General features: G+C 37.5%; 1 protein-coding gene and 1 non-coding gene across 2 annotated transcripts in view; one reads left to right on the plus strand and one right to left on the minus strand.

The window, feature by feature from the left end:
- The window catches only part of SRD5A2 (steroid 5 alpha-reductase 2), a 59,006-nt gene that overhangs the window by 24,099 nt on the left and 14,510 nt on the right, over positions 1 to 20,397 (plus strand).
- Positions 20,193 to 20,299, minus strand: LOC118906531. The gene has a single exon (XR_005022512.1). It is a non-coding gene; the product is annotated as a U6 spliceosomal RNA (small nuclear RNA).

Genomic DNA, 20,397 nt, shown 5'->3' on the forward strand with positions numbered 1-20,397 from the left:
TATTTTATTGATTTTTTGCTCTTATCTTTTTTATTGCCTCCTTTGGATTTATTATTCTCTCTCTTTTTTTTTTTTCTAGGTTCTTAAGGTAGAGGTTTTGAGACCCTTCCTATTTTCTATTGTATGTATTTAGTGCTACAAAATTTTCTATGACCACTGATTTAGCTGTGTCCCACGAATTCTGATATATTGTATTTTTCATTTTCATTGAGTTCAATATAGTTTTTAAATTTCCCTTGAGGCTTCCTCTTTGAAACGTAAATTATTTGGAAGTGTGATGTTAAGTTTCCAAGTTTTGGAGATTTTCTTATCATCTTTCTGTTTGATTGATATGGTGAGAGGTGGCCAGATTCTGAAAATATTTTGAAGGTAGAGCTGACAGGATTTGCTAACAGATTCTATGTGGATTATGAGAGAGAGAGAGAGAGGAGAAGAAGAAGAAGAAAGAGAGAGAGAAGAGGGAGAAGTCAGTGAGGGTTCAAGTCCTCAGTCTGAGCAAGCAGAAGAATGAACTGAGATGGGGCAGACTCAGGGAGGTGCAGGTTTTGGGAAGAGTAGGGAATCAGGGGTTTGGGTTTGGATGTATTAAGTCTGAGATGTCCTTTAATTAGATGTCTAGTAGGAAGTTGGCTACATGAGTCTGAGTTCAAGGACAGCAGACATCCTGCCTGGAGGCATAAATTTGGGAGTTGTCATTCTACAGATGAAATTAAAAGGTATGAGACTAGATGTGATCACATCTACAATGGCTGTAAATAAAGAAAGAAAGAGTCCTGAGCCCTGGGGTACTCCCATATTTAGAGGTCAAGGAGATGAAGAGAAACCAGCAATCGAAAATGAAGAGAAATCAGTGAGGTAGGAGAAGAATCAAGAGAAAGTGGTGTGCTGGAAGCTGAGTAAAGACAGTGTTTCCAGAAGGATGGAGTGATTAACTTGTCAAATAAGAAGAGAGCTGAAAATTGGCTCTTGGATTTGGAAATGTGGAGGTCTGTGGTGGTCTCGCCAAGATCAGTTTTTATTGGGGGAGAGGGAGGAAATAAGGAGGAAAAGACACAGATGGAAAGTATAGACAACTCTTTGGAGGAGTTCTGCTGTAAAGGAAAGCAGAAAAATGAGGTAGTGGATGAAGAGGGAGATGGGGTTGAGGAAGGAGTTATTACTATACATAACAAGTAAATGTATACATGGAAGCCTTGTATTTATATATAGAACTTGAATTTATTTTGATTGACAATGAAGTCTAAAATTTAATATAGTGAGAAGTCTTCAATAGGCTTGATAATCTCAGCAATAGCATTTATATTTGAAGAAGACTTAGTTAAATATGAGACAGTCTATGCAGGATGTGTAATTTTAAAGGTTTTTCCTTTAGTTTAATTTGGATTTGCAATTTCAGTTAACCCTTTCCAATAAGCATCCCCCCCAAATGAATATTTACTTAGCTGTGATAGAAAACTTTATATTTACATAGTGCTTATCAGGCTCTGTATCAGAACAAACACAAAAGAATGAAAATGTACATTAGACGTGTAGGAGGGAATTAAAGGGAAGTGGTTCCAAACCCCAGGGAAACTGAGTCTCGGGCCATATTGGGATCTGAAGGTGAAACTCACCTGCAACCCCCCACAGCACTAATGGTTATTAGCCTCTTGGGTGGACTCTCCTCCCCTTCCTCTCCATTGTTTTTATCACTTTCTACACGGAAACACTTATTTTGAACGGCTCCCAGCTTTCCAATAGCAAAGTTTTTCCGATCAGAAGAATCTTATTTGTTCTCCAGGACTCCTGGCTTTCCAGAGTCTTTTGCCTGTGCAGCTAGGCTGCATTTCCCAGTCGCTGTTGCAGTTGGGTGGCGCCAAAGGAATGAAAGTGGGAGTTATATGTGCTACTTGTAGTCCGCAGCCTGGCCCTTAAGAAAACCTTTACACAATCCTCCACGCTGTCTTTGTCTGTTGGCCAGAGGAGGAAGATGCACTGAAAGAGCCTGGATCCTCAATGATTATAGAGCAGAGCATCACCCCTGAACAGCATTGTGCTGTTCTTGACACAAGCAAGAAATGAGCTTTTATTACATGGAAACTGTCTGGAGTTGTTTATTATAGTAGCGAGCCTGTCCTGATGAACATACTCTTTGGATGAGAAGTGATTGAGTACTGACTTTGCATTCAGACTTAGACAGTCTGGGGACTTTCCTCGTGATCCAGTGGCTAAGGCTCTGTGCTCCAAATGCAGGGGGTCAGGGTTCAATCCCTGGTCAGGGAACTAGATCCCACATGCAGCAACTAAAGTTCTATTTTAAAAATTAATTAATTAATTAAAAAAAAAGAATTACAAAAAAAAAAAAAACAACTTATAACATCCAGAAGGTAGAGGTTGGATGGATACATGATTTAATTTGGAAAATGGCTACATGCAGTATGTCCTGGGCTTTCAAAAGGCAAGGACTTTGCCTTTGGGCTTGTTTTGAGGGCATTGTTGGCACTGACAGGGCCACATTGGGAGGCCAACAGCTATCTTTTAATAGGCTTTCTTTAGCCTTCTAAAACCCTTTCCCTCTAAGAACTTAAGCCACCTTCACACCCTCAAAGCTTCATAACCTATATAAATAGGAGGAGAAACAAATTGTTTAGCAATTATCCTGTGTCAGGCAATTTTTCTTACACCATCTTATTTAATTTTTATAAGAATCCAGTGAGGTAGTAATGATTAACCTCCATTTACATATGTTTATAATCAACTATGGTCATTATTCTTTTTGATACCCAGTTGGTCACAAATTTGGCCAGTGGAATTCCTTTCCAGTTGGCATCTATGTAATTTTGACAACTCCTGTCTCCCATTTAATCTTCAATTGTTTCCTTATTTTCCAACACAAAAAAACATTTCTGACTCAACCTTGTACTTTTCCTGACTTTGATCTAGAATGAGCTACTTCTCCGTGGTGCCCTGCTTCCTTTAGGTAATGGTATTTACAAATGAAGACCCAGTTGCTTAGTGTGTTTTTGTTGCTGGTGTGCCATTTCTCCTAGATCTTCGAGTGGGCCAGTTTTAAAAGTCATGGATCCATACTGATATTTTCAATTCAAATTTAACATTACAACTTTTCATTTAATTTTATATTTGTGTCTTCTACACTGAAAATCTTAGTTCTTAGTCACATAGCATATTTCCTTGTTTTCTCTATCTGACAATATTCATAAAATAATTTATAAGCTACAATACCATTATTATTGGTAAAAATAGAATAAATTAAAATTTATTATATATTTGCCATTCTTTCTGTGCTTAGAATGAATACAGCCCACTAAGGCTATATGGTCAGAGCACTATGTTCAAATGTCACTTGAAATTATTCTTTCTGTGTGTGTGTTACTGGTTTTATATACAATTGGGTTCATATCGATATTTTGGTTTGTTTTCAGTTTTACAGTTTGCTTTCTTCACTTTTTGATATTTGATATTTGATATCTTTTTTTGTATTTAAAGGCATTTACATGGTCAAAAGTTCAAAACTATATGAAGAAGGTAAATTCAGCAATGTTTCACTTCATGTCAATCCCTTCCACTCTTTATCCCCTCCCATCCTTCTGCCCTTTATAGGTAAGTATCTTTTAAAATTACTTTCTCATTTATCCTTTCAGGGTTTTTTTTTGGGGGGGGGGGGGAAGTAAGCAAATATGGTCACTTTGGTCAACATTTTGTCAATTCCTCAAAATGTTAACCATAAGACCCCAAAATTCCACTCCTAGGTATCTATCTGAGAAAAATGAAAACATACATACACATAAAACTTAGATGTGAATATTCATAGCAGCATTATTCATAGTAGTTAAAAAGTGGAAACAGAGAGGGACCTTCAAGATAGTGGAGGAGTAAGACGTGGACATCACCTTCCTCCCCACAAATACATCAAAAATACATTTACATGTGGAACAACTCCTACAGAACACCTACTGAACACTGGCAGAAGACCTCAGACTTCCCAAAAAGCAAGAAACTCCCCACATACCTGGGAAGGGCAAAAGAAAAAAGAAAAAACAGAGACAAAAGAATAGGGAAGGGACCTGCACCTCGGGGAGGGAGCTGTGAAGGAGGAAAAGTTTCCACACACTAGGAAGCCCCTTCACTGGCAGAGATGGGGGGTGGGTGGGGTGGGGGAAGCTTTGGAGCCACAGAGGAGAGCGCAGCAACAGGGGTGCAGAGGGCAAAGCGGAGAGATTCCCACACAGAGGATCAGTGCCAACCAGCACTCACCAGCCCGAGAGGCTTGTCTGCTCACCCTTCGGGGTGGGTGCAGGGTGGGAGCTGAGGTTTGGGCTTCAGAGATCAGACTCCAGGGAGAGGACTGGAGTTGGCTGTGTGAAGACAGCCTGAGGGGGCTAGTGCGCCACAGCTAGCCGGGAGGGAGTCTGGGGAAAAGTCTGGACCTGCCAAAGAGGCAAGAGACCATGGTTTTTAGGTGCACGAGGAGAGAGGATTCCTTCTCCATGTGCCCACAGAAGGCAGAGCACTGCCTAAGCGAGCTCCAGAGATGGGCGTGAGCCGTGGCTATCAGCTTGGACCCCAGAGACGGGCATGAGACGCTAACGCTGCTGCTGCTGCCACCAAGAATCCTGTGTGCAAGCACAGGTCACTATCCACACCTCCCTGGAGCCTGTGCAGCCCACCACTGCCAGGGTCCCGTGATCTAGAGACAACAACCCCGGGAGAACACACGGCATGCCTCAGGCGGTTGCAACGTCACGCCAGCCTCTGATGCTGCAGGCTTGCCCCACATTCCAATTAAGACTACCATACCCCTCCCTCTCCCCGGCCTGAGTGAGCAAGAGCACCATAATCAGCAGCTGCTTTAACCCTGTCCTGTCTGGGTGGGGAACAGATGCCTGAGGGCAACCTACACGCAGAGTTGGGGCCAAAACCAAAACTGAACACCAGGAGCTGTGTGAACAAAGAAGAGAAAGGGAAATTTCTCTGTGCAGCCTCAGGAGCAGGGATTAAATCCCCACAATCAACTTGATGAACCCTGCATCTGTGGAATACCTGAATAGACAAAGAATTGTCCCAAAATTGAGGTGGTGGACTTTGGGAGCAACTGTAGACTTGGGGTTTGCTGTCTGCTACTGATTTGTTTATGATTTTTATGCTAATCTTAGTTTACTTTTTTAGCACTTGTTATCATTGGTGGATTTGTTTATTGGTTTGGGTGCTCTTTTTTTAATTTAATTTTTTTATTTTAATAATTTTAAAATTTTTATTTTATTTTTTATATTTTTATTTTATTTTTTTCCTTTTTTTTTTTTTTCTGCCTTTCCTCTGAGCCATGTGGCTGACAGAGTCTTGGTGCTCTGGCCTGGTGTCAGGCCTGAGCCTCCGAGGTGGGAGAGCTGAGTTCAGGACATTGGACGACCAGAGACCTCCCAGCCCCATGTAATATCAATCGGCAAGAGCTCTCCCAGAGATCTCCACCTAAACGCTAAGACCCGGCTTCGCCCAACAGCCAGCAAGCTCCAGTGCTGGACACCGCATGCCAAACAGCTAACAAGACAGAAACACAACCTCACCCATTAGCAGAGAGACTTCCTAAAATCATACTAAGTTCACAGACATCCCAAAACACACCACTGGATGTGGCCCTGCACAACAGAAAGACAAGATCCAGCCCCACCCACCAGACCACAGGCACCAATCCCTTCCACCAGGAAGCCTACACAAGCCACCGAACCAACCTTACCCACTGGGGGCAGGCACAAAAAACAACAGGAACTATGAACCTGCAGCCTGTGAAAAGGAGACCCCAAACACAGTAAGTTAAAGAAAATGAGAAGACAGAGAAATATGCAGCAGATGAAGGAGCAAAATAAAAACCCACCAGACCAAACAAATGAAGAGGAAATAGGCAGTCTACCTGAAAAACAACTCAGAGTAATGATAGTAGAGATGATCCAAAATCTCAGAAACAGAATGGAGAAAATACAAGAAACATTTAACAAGGACCTAGAAGGACTAAAGAGCAAACAAACAATAATGAACAACACAATAAATGAAATTAAAAATTCTCTAGAAGGAATCAATAACAGAATAACTGAGGCAGAAGAATGGATAAGTGACCTGGAAGATAAAAGAGTGGAAATAACTACCATAGAGCAGAATAAAGAAAAAAGGATGAAAAGAATTTAGGATGGTCTCAGAGACCTCTGGGACAACATTAAATGCAGCAACATTCGAATTATAGGGGTCCCAGAAGAAGAAGAGGAAAAGAAAGGGTCTGAGAAAATATTTGAAGAGATTATACTTGAAAACTTCCCTAACATGGGAAAGGAAATAGTCAATCAAGTCCAGGAAGTGCAGGGACTCCCATACAGGATAATAAATTCAAGGAGAAACATGCCAAGACACATATTAATCAAACTATCAAAAATTAAATAGAAAGAAAAAATATTAATAGCAGCAAGGGAAAAGCAACAAATAACATACAAAAGAATCCCCATAAAGTTAACAGCTGATCTTTCAGCAAAAACTCTGCAAGCCAGAAGGGAGTGGCAGGACATATTTAAAGTGAGGAAAGGGGGGCTTCCCTGGTGGTGCAGTGGTTGAGAGTCCGCCTGCCAATGTGGGGGACATGGGTTCGATCCCTGGTCTGGGAAGATCCCACATGCCGCGGAGCAACTGGGCCTGTGAGCCACAACTACTAAGCCTGCGCGTCTGGAGCCTGTGCTCTGCAACAAGAGAAGCCGCGATAGTGAGAGGCCCATGCACCACGATGAAGAGTGGCCCCCGCTCGCCGCAACTAGAGAAAGCCCTCTCACAGAAACGAAGACCCAACACAGCCAAAAATAAATAAATAAATAAATAAATTTATTTAAAAAAAAAAAAGTGAGGAAAGGGAAAAAACTTCAACCAAGATTACTCTACCCAGCATGGATCTCATTCAGATTCAATGCAGAAATTAAAAACTTTACAGACAAGCAAAAGTTAAGAGAAATCAGCACCACCAAACCTGTTTTACAACAAATGCTAAAGGAACTTCTCTAGGCAGGAAACACAAGAGAAGGAAAAGACATACAGAAACGAACCCAAAACAATTAAGAAAATGATAATAGGAACATATATATCAATAGTTACCTTAAATGTAAATGGATTAAATGCTCCTGCCAAGAGACATAGACTGGCTGAATGGATACAAAAACAAGACCGTATGTATGCTGCTGTCTCTGTCTACAAGAGACCCACTTCACACTTAGGGACACATACAGACTGAAAGTGAAGGGATGGAAAAAAGATATTCCATGCAAATGGAAATCAAAAGAAAGCTGGAGTAGTAATTCTCATATCAGATAAAATAGACTTTAAAATAAAGAATGTTACAAGAGACAAAGAAGGACACTACATAATGATAAAGGGATCAATCCAAGAAGAAGATATAACAATTGTAAATATTTATGCACCCAACATAGGAGTACCTCAATACATAAGGCAAATGCTAACAGCCATAAAAGGGAAATCGACAGGAACAAAATAATAGTAGGGGGCTTTAATACCCCACTTTTACCAATGAACAGATCATCCACACTGAAAATACATAAGGAAACACAAGCTTTAAATGACACATTAGACAAGATGGACTTAATTGATATTTATAGGACATTCCATCCAAAAACAACAGAATACACTTTCTTCTCAAGTGCTCATGGAACATTCTCCAGGATAGGTCATATCTAGGGTCACAAATCAAGCCTTGGTAAATTTAAGAAAATTGAAATCATATCAAGTATCTTTTCCGACCACAACACTTTGACACTAGATATCAATTACAGGAAAAAAACTGTTAAAAAAAAAAAAAAACACATGAAGGCTAAACAATGCGCTCCTAAATAACTAAGAAATCACTGAAAAAATCAAAGAGGAAATCAAAAAATACCTAGAAACAAATGACAATGAAAGCACAATGGCCCAAAACCAATGGGATGTAGCAAAAGGAGTTCTAAGTGGGAACTTTATAGCAATACAATCCTACCTCAAGGAACAAGAAACATCTCAAATAAACAAGCTAACCTTACACCTAAAGCAATTAGAGAAGAAGAACAAAAAACCCCCAAAATAAGCAGAAGGAAAGAAATCATAAACATCAGATCAGAAATAAATGAAAAAGAAATGAAGGAAACAGTAACAAAGATCAATAAAACTAAAAGCTGGTTCTTGGAGAAGATAAACAAAATTGATAAACCATTGGCCAGACTCATCAGAAAAAAAAGGAGAAGACTCAAATCAATAGAATTAGAAATGAAAAAGGAGAAGTAACAACTGACACTGAAGAAGTAAAAGGATCATGAGAGATTACTACAGGCAACTATATGCCAATAAAATGGAAAACCTGGAAGAAATGGACAAATTCTTAGAAAAGCACAACCTTCCAAGACTGAACCAGGAAGAAATACAAAATATAAACAGACCAATCACAAGCACTGAAATTGAAACTGAAATTAAAAATCTTTCAAAAAACAAAAGCCCAGGACGAGATGACTTCATGGGTGAATTCTATCAAACATTTAGAGAGGAGCTAACACCTATCCTTCTCAAACTCTTCCAAAATTAGCAGAGGGAGGAACACTCCCAAACTCATTCTACGAGGCCACCATCACCCTGATACCAAAACCAGACAAAGATGTCCCAAAAAAGAAAAGTACAGGCTAATATCACTGATGAACATAGATACAACAATCCTCAATAAAATACTAGCAAACAGAATCCAACAGCACATTAAAAGGATCATACACCATGATCAAGTGGGATTTATCCCAGGAATGCAAGGATTCTTCAGTATACACAAATCAATCAATGTGATACACCATTTTGACATATTGAAGGATAAAAACTGTATGATAATCTCAATAGATGCAGAAAAAGTTTTCGACAAAATTCAACACCCATTTATGATAAAAACTCTCTAGAAAGTAGACATAGGGGGAACATACCTCAACATCATAAAGGCCATATATGACAAACCCACAGCCAACATCGTTCTCAATGGTGAAAAACTGAAACCATTTCCTCTAAGATCAGGAACAAGACAAGTTTGCGCACTCTCACTACTATTATTCAACATAGTTTTGGACGTTTTAGCCACAGCAATCAGAGAAGAAAAAGAAATAAAAGGAATCCAAATCAGAAAAGAAGTAAAACTGTCCTTGTTTGCAGATGACATGATACTATACATAGAGAATCCTAAAAATGCTACCAGATAACTACTTGAGCTCATCAATGAATTTGGTAAAGTAGCAGGATACAAAATTAATGCACAGAAATCTCTTGTATTCCTATACACTGATGATGAAAAATCTGAAAGAGAAATTAAGGAATGATTCCCATTTACCATTGCAACAAAAAGAATAAAATACCTAGGAATAAACCTACCTAAGGAGACGAAAGACCTGTATGCAGAAAACTATAAGACACTGATGAAAGAAATTAAAGATGATACAAACTGATGGAGATATATACCATGTTCTTGAATTGGAAGAATCAATATTGTGAAAATAACTATACTACCCAAAGCAATCTACAGATTCAATGCAATCCCTATCAAATTACCACTTGCATTTTTCACAGAACTAGAACAAAAAATTTCACAATTCGTATGGAAACACAAAAGTCCCCGAATAGCCAAAGCAGTCTTGAGGGAAAAAAATGGAGCTGGAAGAATCAGACTCCCTGACTTCAGACTATATTACAAAGCTACAGTATTCAAGACAGTATGGTACTGACACAACAACAGAAATAGAGATCAATGGAACAGGATAGAAAGCCCAGAGATAATCCCATGCACATATGGTCACCTTATCTTTGATAAAGGAGGCAAGAATATACAATGGATAAAAGACAGCCTCTTCAATAAGTGGTGCTGGGAAAAGTGGACAGCTACATGTAAAAGAATGAAATTAGAACAGTTCCTAACACCATAGACAAAAATAAACTCAAAATGGATTAAAGACCTTAATGTAAGGCCAGACACTATAAGACCCTTAGAGGTAAACAAAGGCAGAACACTCTATGACATAAATCACAGCAAGATCCTTTTTGACCCACCTCCTAGAGAAATGGAAATAAAAACAAAAATAAACAAATGGGACCTAATGAAACTGAAAAGCTTTTGCACAGCAAAGGAAACCATAAACAAGACGAAACCATAAACATTCTCAGAATGGGAGAAGATATTTACAAATGAAGCAACTGACAGAGGATTAATCTCCAAAATTTACAAGCAGCTCATGCAGCTCAATAATAAAAAAGCAATCAACCCAATCCAAAAATGGGCAGAAGACCTAAATAGACATTTCTCCAAAGAAGATATACAGATTGCCAACAAACACATGAAAGAAAACCATAAACAAGATGAAAAGACAACCCTCAGAATGGGAGAAAATATTTCCAAATGGAGCAACTGACAGAGGATTAATCTCCAAAATATACAAGCAGCTCATGCAGCTCAATATCAAAAAAACAAACAACCCAATCCGAAAATGGGCAGAAGACCTAAAAAGTCATTTCTCCAAAGAAGATATACAGATTGCCAAGAAACACATGAAAGGATGCTCAACATCAGTAATCATTAGAGAAATGCAAATCAAAACTACAATGAGGTATCACCTCACACCAGTCAGAATGGCCATCATCAAAAAATCTACAAACAATAAGTGCCAGAGAGGGCGTGGAGAAAAGGGAACCCTCTTGCACTGTTGGTGGGAATGTAAATTGATACAGCCACTATGGAGAACAGTATGGAGGTTCTTTAAAAAACTAAAAATAGAATTACCATATGACCCAGCAATTCCACTACTGGGCATATACCCTGAGAAAACCATAATTCAAAAAGAGACATGTACCACAATGTTCATTGCAGCACTATTTACAATAGCCAGGACATGGAATCAACCTAAGTTCCATTGACAGGTGAATGGATAAAGAAGATGTGACACATATATACAATGGAATATTACTCAACCATAAAAAGAAACGAAATTGAGTTATTTGTAGTGAGGTGGATGGACCTAGAGTCTGTCATACAGAGTGAAGTAAATCAGAAAGAGAAAACAAATACCGTATGCTAACACATATATATATGGAATCTAAAAAAAAAAGAAAAAGTTCTGATGAACCTAGGGGCAGGATAGGAATAAAGACACAGATGTAGAGAATGCACTTGAGGACATGGGGAGGGGGAAGGGTAAGCTGGGACAAAGTGAGAGAGTAGCATAGAGATATATACACTACCAAATGTAAAATAGATAGCTAGTGGGAAGCAGCTGCACAGCACAGGGAGAACATCTCGGTGCTTTGTGACCACCTAGAGGGGAGGGATAGGGAGGTTTGGAGGGAGATGCAAGAGGGCGGGGATATGGGGATATATGTATACATATAGCTGATTCACTTTGTTATACAGCAGAAAGTAACACAACATTGTAAAGCAATTATACTCCAATAAAGATGTTAAAAAAAAAAGTGGAAACAACCCAAATTTCTAAGAGCTGACATGGGTAAACAAAATGTCATATATCCATACAATTAACTATTATTTGGCTATAAAAATGAAATTAAGTAGTGATACAACATGGATGACCCTTGAAAACATTATGCTAAATGAAAGAAGTCAGTCACAAAAGACCACATATTATATGATTCCATTTATATGAAATATTCAGAACAGGCAAATCCCTTCAGACAGATATTAGCAATAGATCGCTGGTTTCCAGGGGCTAGGGAGTGGGAGAAATTGGGATTGACTGCCACTAGGTATGGAGTCTCTTTTTGTGGTAATGAAGATGTTCTGGAATTAGATAGTGGTGATGGCTGCACACCTTTGTGAATATACTAAAAAACACTGAATTGTGCACTTTAAAAGGGTGAATTTTAGGTATGTTAATTTTATCTCAATAAAGCTTTTATAAAAATAAGCAAATATGTATATACTTATTTCCCTTTCTTGATTATGAAAAGGTGGCAAATTTTAGATACTATTTTACAGCTTTCTTTTTTCACTAACAAATATGTCTTAGGGCTTGGATGAATCTCGAGGGAGATATGCTGAGTGAAGAAAGCTGATTTCAAAGGTTACATATTTATGAGTCCATTTACATAATATTCTTGAAATGATAAAGCTATGGAAAGGGAGAACAGATTAGTGGTTACCAGGGGTCGGAAGAGGGTAGGCATACATCTGTGGCTATGAAAAGACAGCATATAGAATCCTTGTGGTGATGGAGTAATAAGCAAATATACTGAAGTTTAAAAGTGTCATAAAATACTATTTTAGTTTTTTACAGATGCATTCAAAAGCTTGAATAATATGCATGATTTTCTATGAAAATATAAATTTTCCAGAATTTATTAGGATGCCCCAGAAGGTGTAGATAATCTAAACAAACCGATTACCATGAGAGAAATAGAAATATGATCAATAATATTAACAACTCCTCCTCCCAATAATACAGTCCAAGGTAGATTTCACAAAGGGCTTCTACCAAATATTTAAATATGGGTAATTCTGGTGCTATTTATATCATTCCAGAGCATGGTCAAAGAACAAATGCTTCCAGATTCCTTTTAAAGAGAGGAGTGTAACATTATTTGCAGATGCTGATAGACCTGGAAAATATACTGAAAAACTATTATAAATAATAAGGGAGTTCAGGATGTGGCTGGGAACAAAATTAACAAAATGTTAAAAAATCAAAGGCCTTCTTGTATATGTAAAACAGTTACAGATGTAAATGGAAAATCCTATTTACAGTAACACAATTTAAAAAAGAAAAAAAACTTTTTAAAACCCTTTGTAAAAACCCTTGGGTTTAAACATTAAAAATGTGCAAAATATATATGAAAAAACTTTAAAACCTACTGAGGGATGCACAAAAAAAGACCCAAATATGTGGAAAGGAACATCCTGTACCTGAATAGAAGAGTAATGTCAACAACAACCTAATAAAGATAACGTTTACAAAAATAACATATTTACTCAGCTTTTATTATTTGTCCTGTTCTAAGCACTTTGAGTATATTAATTCACTTAATCCTTACAACGCTATGAAATGAGTAGAGGAAGAAACAGACGTAGTGAAGTTAAGTGACAGGGTCATCCATCTGGTAAGTGGAAGAGGCCCTACAATTTAACCTCTGTGCTCCACTGCCAGGATTTTCTCTTACTTAACCTAAAAAATGGAGATGTAACTCACATATCATAAAATGCACCATGTTAAATGTACAATTCACTGGTTTTTAGTATATGCAAAAAATTGTGCAATCGTTACCACTATCTAATTCCGGAATATTTTCATCACCCCAAAAAGAAGTCCTGTACCTGGTAACAGTCACTCCCCATTCCTTAATTCCCCATCCCCTGCCAACCTTCAATCTACTTTCTGTCTCTAAGGACTTGCCTATTCTGGATATTTCATATAAATGGAATCATAAAATATGTTGCTTTTGTGCTAGCTTCTTTCACCTAAGATACTGTTTTCAAGGTTCATCCATGTGGTTTATAGTTTAATAATATGCCATCAGTATGAATTTATAACATTTTTGTTTATTCATCAGTTGATGGACATTGTTTCTATTTTTTGGCTACTATGAGTAATGCTGCTATGAACATTTGTGTACAAGTTTTGTATTAACATACATTTTCATTTATCTAGGGTAGATACCTAGGAGTGGAATTTCTGGGTCATATGGTAACTCTGTTTAACTTTCTGAGGAACTGTCAGGCTGTTTTTTTTTGAAGTGGCGACACCATTTTACATTCCCTCCAACAATGTATAATAGTTCTAATTTCTCCTCACCAACACTTGTTCTTTTCTTTTTTGTTTAAATTATAGCCCTCCTAGTTGCCTTAAAGTGGTATATCATTATGGTTTTGGTTGACATTTTCCTAATCTCTAAAGATGTTGAGCATCCTTTCATGTGCTTATTGAACATTTGTTTATCTTTTTCGGAGTAATGTCTATTCAAATCCGTTGCCCTTTTAATTGAGTTGTTTCTCTTTGTTGCTGTGTGTAGTTCTTTATATATCTGGATATAAAACCACAATCAGATATTGCTTTGGAAACATTTTCTCCCATTCTGTAGATTGTCAATTTACTTTCTTAATAATGTTCTTTGCTGTACAAAAGTTCTTAATTTTGATGAAGTGCAATATATCTATTTTTTTCTCCTTAGCTTTTTTTTTGAATTTTATTTTATTTATTTTTTTTACACAGCAGATTCTTATTAGTTATCTATTTTATCCATATTAGTATATATATGTCAATCCCAAACTTCCAATTCATCCCACACACACCCCCACACACACCCACTTTCCCCATTAGTGTCCATACATTTGTTCTCTACATCTGTGTCTTTATTTCTGCCTTGCAAAAGTGTTCAACTGTTCCACTTTTCTGAATTCCACATATATGAGTTAGCATACGGTATTTGTTTTTCTCTTTCTGACTTACTTCACTCTGTATGACAGTCTCAGATCCATCCACGTCTCTACAAATGACCCAATTTCGTGCCTTTTTATGGCTGAGTAATATTCCATTGTATATATTTACCACATCTTCTTTATCTATTTGTCGGTCGATGGGCATTTAGGTTGTTTCCATGACCTGGCTATTGTAAAGAGTGCTGCAATGAACATTGGGGTGCATGTGTCTTTTTGAATTATGGTTTTCTCTGGGTATATGCTGAGTAGTGGGATTGCTGGATCGTATGTTAGTTCTATTTTTAGTTTTTTAAGGAACCTCCGTACTGTTCTCCATAGTGGCTGTATCAATTTACATTCCCACCAACAGTGCAAGAGGGTTCCCTTTTCTCCACACCCTCTCTAGCATTTGTTGTTTGTAGATTTTCTGATGATGCCCATTCTAACTGGTGTGAGGTGATACCTCATAGTCGTTTTGATTTGCATTTCTCTAATAATTAGTGACATTGAGAAGCTTTTCATATGCCTCTTGGCCATCTGTATGTCTTCTTTGGAGAAATGTCTATTTAGGTCTTCTGACCATTTTTGAATTGGGTTGTTTGTTTTTGTAATACTGAGCTGCATGAGCTGTTTATATTCTTCCTTAGCTTTTTTTTTTAAAACATCTTTATTGAAGTATAATTGCTTTACAATGGTGTGTTAGATTCTGCTTTATAACAAAGTGAAGCAGTTATGCATATACATATGTCCCCGTATCTCTTCCCTCATGTGTCTCCCCCCCTCCCACCCTCCCTATGCCACCCCTCTAGGTGGTCACAAAGCACTGAGCTGATCTCCCTGTGCTATGTGGCTGCTTCCCACTAGGTATCTATTTTATGTTTGGTAGTGTATATATGTCCATGCCACTCTCTCACTTTGTCCCAGCTTACCCTTCCCCCTCCCCATATCCTCAAGTCCATTCTCTAGTACGTCTGTGTCTTTATTCCCATCTTGCCCCTAGGTTCTCCATGACCGTTTCTTTTTTTTTTATATTCCATATATGTGTGTTAGCATATGGTATTTATTTTTCTCTTTCTGACTTACTTCACTCTGTATGACAGACTCTAGGTCCATCCACCTCACTACAAAGAACTCAATTTCGTTTCTTTTTATGGCTGAGTAATATTCCATTGTATGTATGTGCCACATCTTATTTATCCATTCATCTCCTGATGGACACTTAGGTTGCTTCCATGTCCTGGCTATTGTAAATAGAGCTGCAATGAACATTTTGGTATATGACTCTTTTTGAATTATGGTTTTCTCAGGGTATATGCCCAGTAGTGGGATTGCTGGGTCATATGGTAGTTCTATTTTTCGCTCTTTAAGGAACCTCCATACTGTTCTCTGTACTGGCTGTATCAATTTACAGTGCAACAGTGCACCACCCACCAACAGTGCAAGAGGGTTCCCTTTTCTCCACACCTTCTCCAGCATTTATTGTTTGTAGATTTTTTGATGATGGCCATTCTAACTGGGGTGAGATGATATCTCATAGTACTTTTGATTTGCGTTTCTCTAATGATTCATGATGTTGAGCATTCTTTCATGTGTTTGTTGGCAATCTGTATATCTTCTCTGGAGAAATGTCTACTTAGGTCTTCTGCCCATTTTTGGATTGGGTTGTTTGTTTTTTTGATATTGAGCTGCATGAGCTGCTTGTAAATTTTGGAGATTAATCCTTTGTCAGTTGCTTCATTTGCAAATATCTTCTCCCATTCTGAGGGTTGTCTTTTTGTCTTGTTTATGGTTTCCTTTGCTGTGCAAAAGCTTTTAAGTTTCATTAGGTCCCATTTGTTTATTTTTGTTTTTATTTCCATGTCTCTAGGAGCTGGGTCAAAAAGGATCTTGCTGTGATTTATGTCATAGAGTGTTCTGCCTATGTTTTCCTCTAAGAGTTTGATAGTGTCTGGCCTTACATTTAGGTCTTTAATGCATTTTGAGTTTATTTTTGTGTATGCTGTTAGGGAGTGTGCTAATTGCATTATTATACATGTAGCTGTCCACTTTCCCCAGCACCACTTATTGAAGAGGCTGTCTTTTCTCCATTGTATATTTTTGCCTCCTTTATCAAAGATAAGGTGACCATATGTTCGTGGGTTTATCTCTGGGCTTTCTATCCTGTTCCATTGATCTCTATTTCTGTTTTTGTGCCAGTACCATACTGTCTTGATTACTGTAGCTTTGTAGTATAGTCTGAAGTCAGGGAGCCTGATTCCTCCAGCTCCGTTTTTCTTTCTCAAGATTGCTTTGGCTATTCGGGGTCTTTTGTGTTTCCATACGAGTTGTGAAATTTTTTGTTCTAGTTCTGTGAAAAATGCCAGTGGTAGTTTGATAGGGATTGCATTGAATCTGTAGATTGCTTTGGGTAGTATAGTCATTCTCACAATGTTGATTCTTCCAGTCCAAGAACATGGTCTATCTCTCCATCTGTTGGTATCATCTTTAATTTCTTTCAACAGTGTCTTATAGTTTTCTGCATACAGGTCTTTTGTCTCCTTAGGTAGGTTTATTCCTAGATATTTTATTCTTTTTTTTTGCAATGGTAAGTGGGAGTGTTTTCTTAATTTCACTTTCAGATTTTTCATCATTACTGTATAGGAATGCAAGAAATTTCTGTGCATTAATTTTGTATCCTGCTACGTCACCAAATTCATTGATTAGCTCTAGTAGTTTTCTGCTAGCATCTTTAGGATTCTCTATGTATAGTATCATGTCATCTGCAAACAGTGACAGCTTTACTTCTTCTTTGCCAATTTGGATTCCTTTTATTTTTTTCTTCTCTGATTCCTGTGGCTAAAACTTCCAAAACTATGTTGAATAATAGTTGTGAGAGTGGGCTACCTTGTCTTGTTCCTGATCTTAGTGGAAATGGTTTCAGTTTTTCACCATTGAGGACGATGTTGGCTGTGGGTTTGTCATATATGGCCTTTATTATGTTGAGGAAAGTTCCCTCTATGCTAACTTTCTGGAGGGTTTTTATCATAAATGGGTGTTGAATTTTGTCGAATGCTGTCTCTGCATCTATTGAGATGATCATATGGTTTTTCTCCTTCAGTTTGTTAATATGGTGTATCACATTAATTGATTTGCACATAGTGAAGAATCCTTGCATTCCTGGGATAAACCCCACTTGATCATGGTGTATGATCCTTTTAATATGCTGTTGGATTCTGTTTGCTAGTATTTTGTTGAGGATTTTTGCATCTATGTTCATCAGTGATATTGGCCTGTAGTTTTCTTTCTTTGTGACATTTTTATCTGATTTTGGTATCAGGGTGATGGTGGCCTCATAGAATGAGTTTGGGAGGGTTCCTCCCTCTGCTATATTTTGGAAGAGTTTGAGAAGGATAGGTGTTAGCTCTTCTCTAAATGTGTCATAGAATTTGCCTGTGAAGCCATCTGGTCCTGGACTTTTGTTTGTTGGAAGATTTTTAATCACAGTTTCAATTTCAGTGCTTGTGATTGGTCTGTTCATATTTTCTATTTCTTCCTGCTTCAGTCTTGGAAGGTTGTGCATTTCTAAGAATTTGTGCATTTCTTCCAGGTTTTCCATTTTATTGGCATATAGTTGCTTGTAGTAATCTCTCATGATCCTTTGTATTTCTGCAGTGCCAGTTGTTACTTCTCCTTTTTCATTTCTAATTCTATTGATTTCAGTCTTCTCCCTTTTTTTCTTGATGAGTCTGGCTAACGGTTTATCAATTTTGTTTATCTTCTCAAAGAACCAGCTTTTAGTTTTGTTGATCTTTGCCATCGTTTCCTTCATTTCTTTTTCATTTATTTCTGATCTGATGTTTATGATTTCTTTCTGTTTGCTAACTTTGGGGTTTTTTTTTTTTTCTTTCTGTAATTGCTTTAGGTGTAAGGTTAGGTTGTTTATTTGAGATGTTTCTTGTTTCTTAAGGTAGGATTTTATTGCTATAAACTTCCCTCTTAGAACTGCTTTTGCTGCATCCCATAGGTTTTGTGTCACCGTGTTTTCATTGTCATTTGTTTCTAGGTATTTTTTGATTTCCTCTTTGATTTCTTCAGTGATCTCTTGGTTATTAAGTAGTGTATTGTTTAGCCTCCATGTGTTTGTATTTTTTACAGATTTTTTTTTCCCGTAATTGATATGTAGGCTCATAGCATTGTGGTCGGAAAAGATACTTGATATGATTTCAATTTTCTTAAATTTACCAAGGCTTGATTTGTGACCCAAGATATTATCTATCCTGGAGAGTCTTCCATGAGCACTTGAGAAAAATGTGTATTCTGTTGTTTTTGGGTGGAATGTCCTATAAATATCAATGAAGTCCATTTTGTTTAATGTATCATTTAAAGCTTGTGTTTCCTTATTTATTTTCATTTTGGATGATCTGGCCATTGGTGAAAGCGGGGTGTTAAAGTCCCCTACTATGATTGTGTTACTGTCTATTTCCCCTTTTATGGCTGTTAGTATTTGCCTTATGTATTGAGGTGCTCCTATGTTGGGTGCATAAATATTTACAATCGTTATATCTTCTTCTTGGATCGATCCCTTGATCATTATGTAGTGTCCTTCTTTGTCTCTTGTAATAGTCTTTATTTTAAAGTCTATTTTGTCTGATATGAGAATTGCTACTCCAGCTTTCTTTTGATTTCCATTTGCATGGAATATCTTCTTCCATCCCCTCACTTTCAGTCTGTATGTGTCCTTAGGTCTGAAGTGGGTCTCTTGTAAACAGCATATATATGGGTCTTGTTTTTGTATCCATTCAGCCAGTCTGTGTCTTTTGGTGGGAGCATTTAATCCATTTACATTTAAGGTAATTATTGATATGTATATTCCTATTCCCATTTTCTTAAATGTTTTGGGTTTTTTATTGTAGGTGTTTTCCTTCTCTTGTGTTTCTTACCTAGAGAAGTTCCTTTAACATTTGTTGTAAAGCTGGTTTGGTGGTGCTGAAGTCTCTCAGCTTTTGCTTGTCTGTAAAGGTTTTAATTTCTCCATCAAATCTGAATGAGATCCTTGCTGGGTAGAGTAATCTTGGTTGTAGGTTTTTCTCCTTCATCACTTTAAATATGTCCTGCCACTCCCTTCTGGCTTGCAGAGTTTCTCCTGAAAGATCAGCTGTTAACCTTATGGGGATTCCCTTGTGTGTTATTTGTTGTTTATCCCTTGCTGCTTTTAATATGTTTTCTTTATATTTAATTTTTGATAGTTTGATTAATATGTGTCTTGGTGTGTTTCTCCTTGGATTTATCCTGTATGGGACTCTCTGTGCTTCCAGGACTTGATTAACTATTTCCTTTCCCATATTAGGGAAGTTTTCAACTATAATGTCTTCAAATATTTTCTCAGTCCCTTTCTTTTTCTCTTCTTCTTCTGGGACCCCTATAATTCGAATGTTGGTGCGTTTATTGTTGTCCCAGATGTCTCTGAGACTGTCCTCAGTTCTTTTCATTCTTTTTTCTTTATTCTGCTCTGCAGTAGTTATTTCCACTATTTTATCTTCCAGGTCACTTATCTGTTCTTCTGCCTCAGTTATTCTGCTATTGATCCCTTCTAGAGTATTTTTAATTTCATTTATTGTGTTGTTCATCGTTGCTTGGTTCCTCTTTAGTTCTTCTAGGTCCTTGTTAATTGTTTCTTGCATTTTGTCTATTCTTTTTCCAAGATTTTGGATCATCTTTACTATCATTATTCTGAATTCTTTTTCAGATAGACTGCCTATTAAAAAATATGGAATGCTTCACGAATTTGCATGTCATCCTTGCGCAGGGGCCATGCTAATCTTCTCTGTATCATTCCAATTTTAGTATATGTGCTGCCGAAGCAAGCACTGGACATTATTTCTGCACATATTCTTTCTGTCTCTTTGTCATTATCTCTGTGTCCTAAAGACTTCTGAACCTCTGTTTATTTTTCTCTATTCTTTTTT

Source organism: Balaenoptera musculus, chromosome 13 (genome assembly GCF_009873245.2).
Source record: "Balaenoptera musculus isolate JJ_BM4_2016_0621 chromosome 13, mBalMus1.pri.v3, whole genome shotgun sequence".
Taxonomy (NCBI): domain Eukaryota; kingdom Metazoa; phylum Chordata; class Mammalia; order Artiodactyla; family Balaenopteridae; genus Balaenoptera; species Balaenoptera musculus.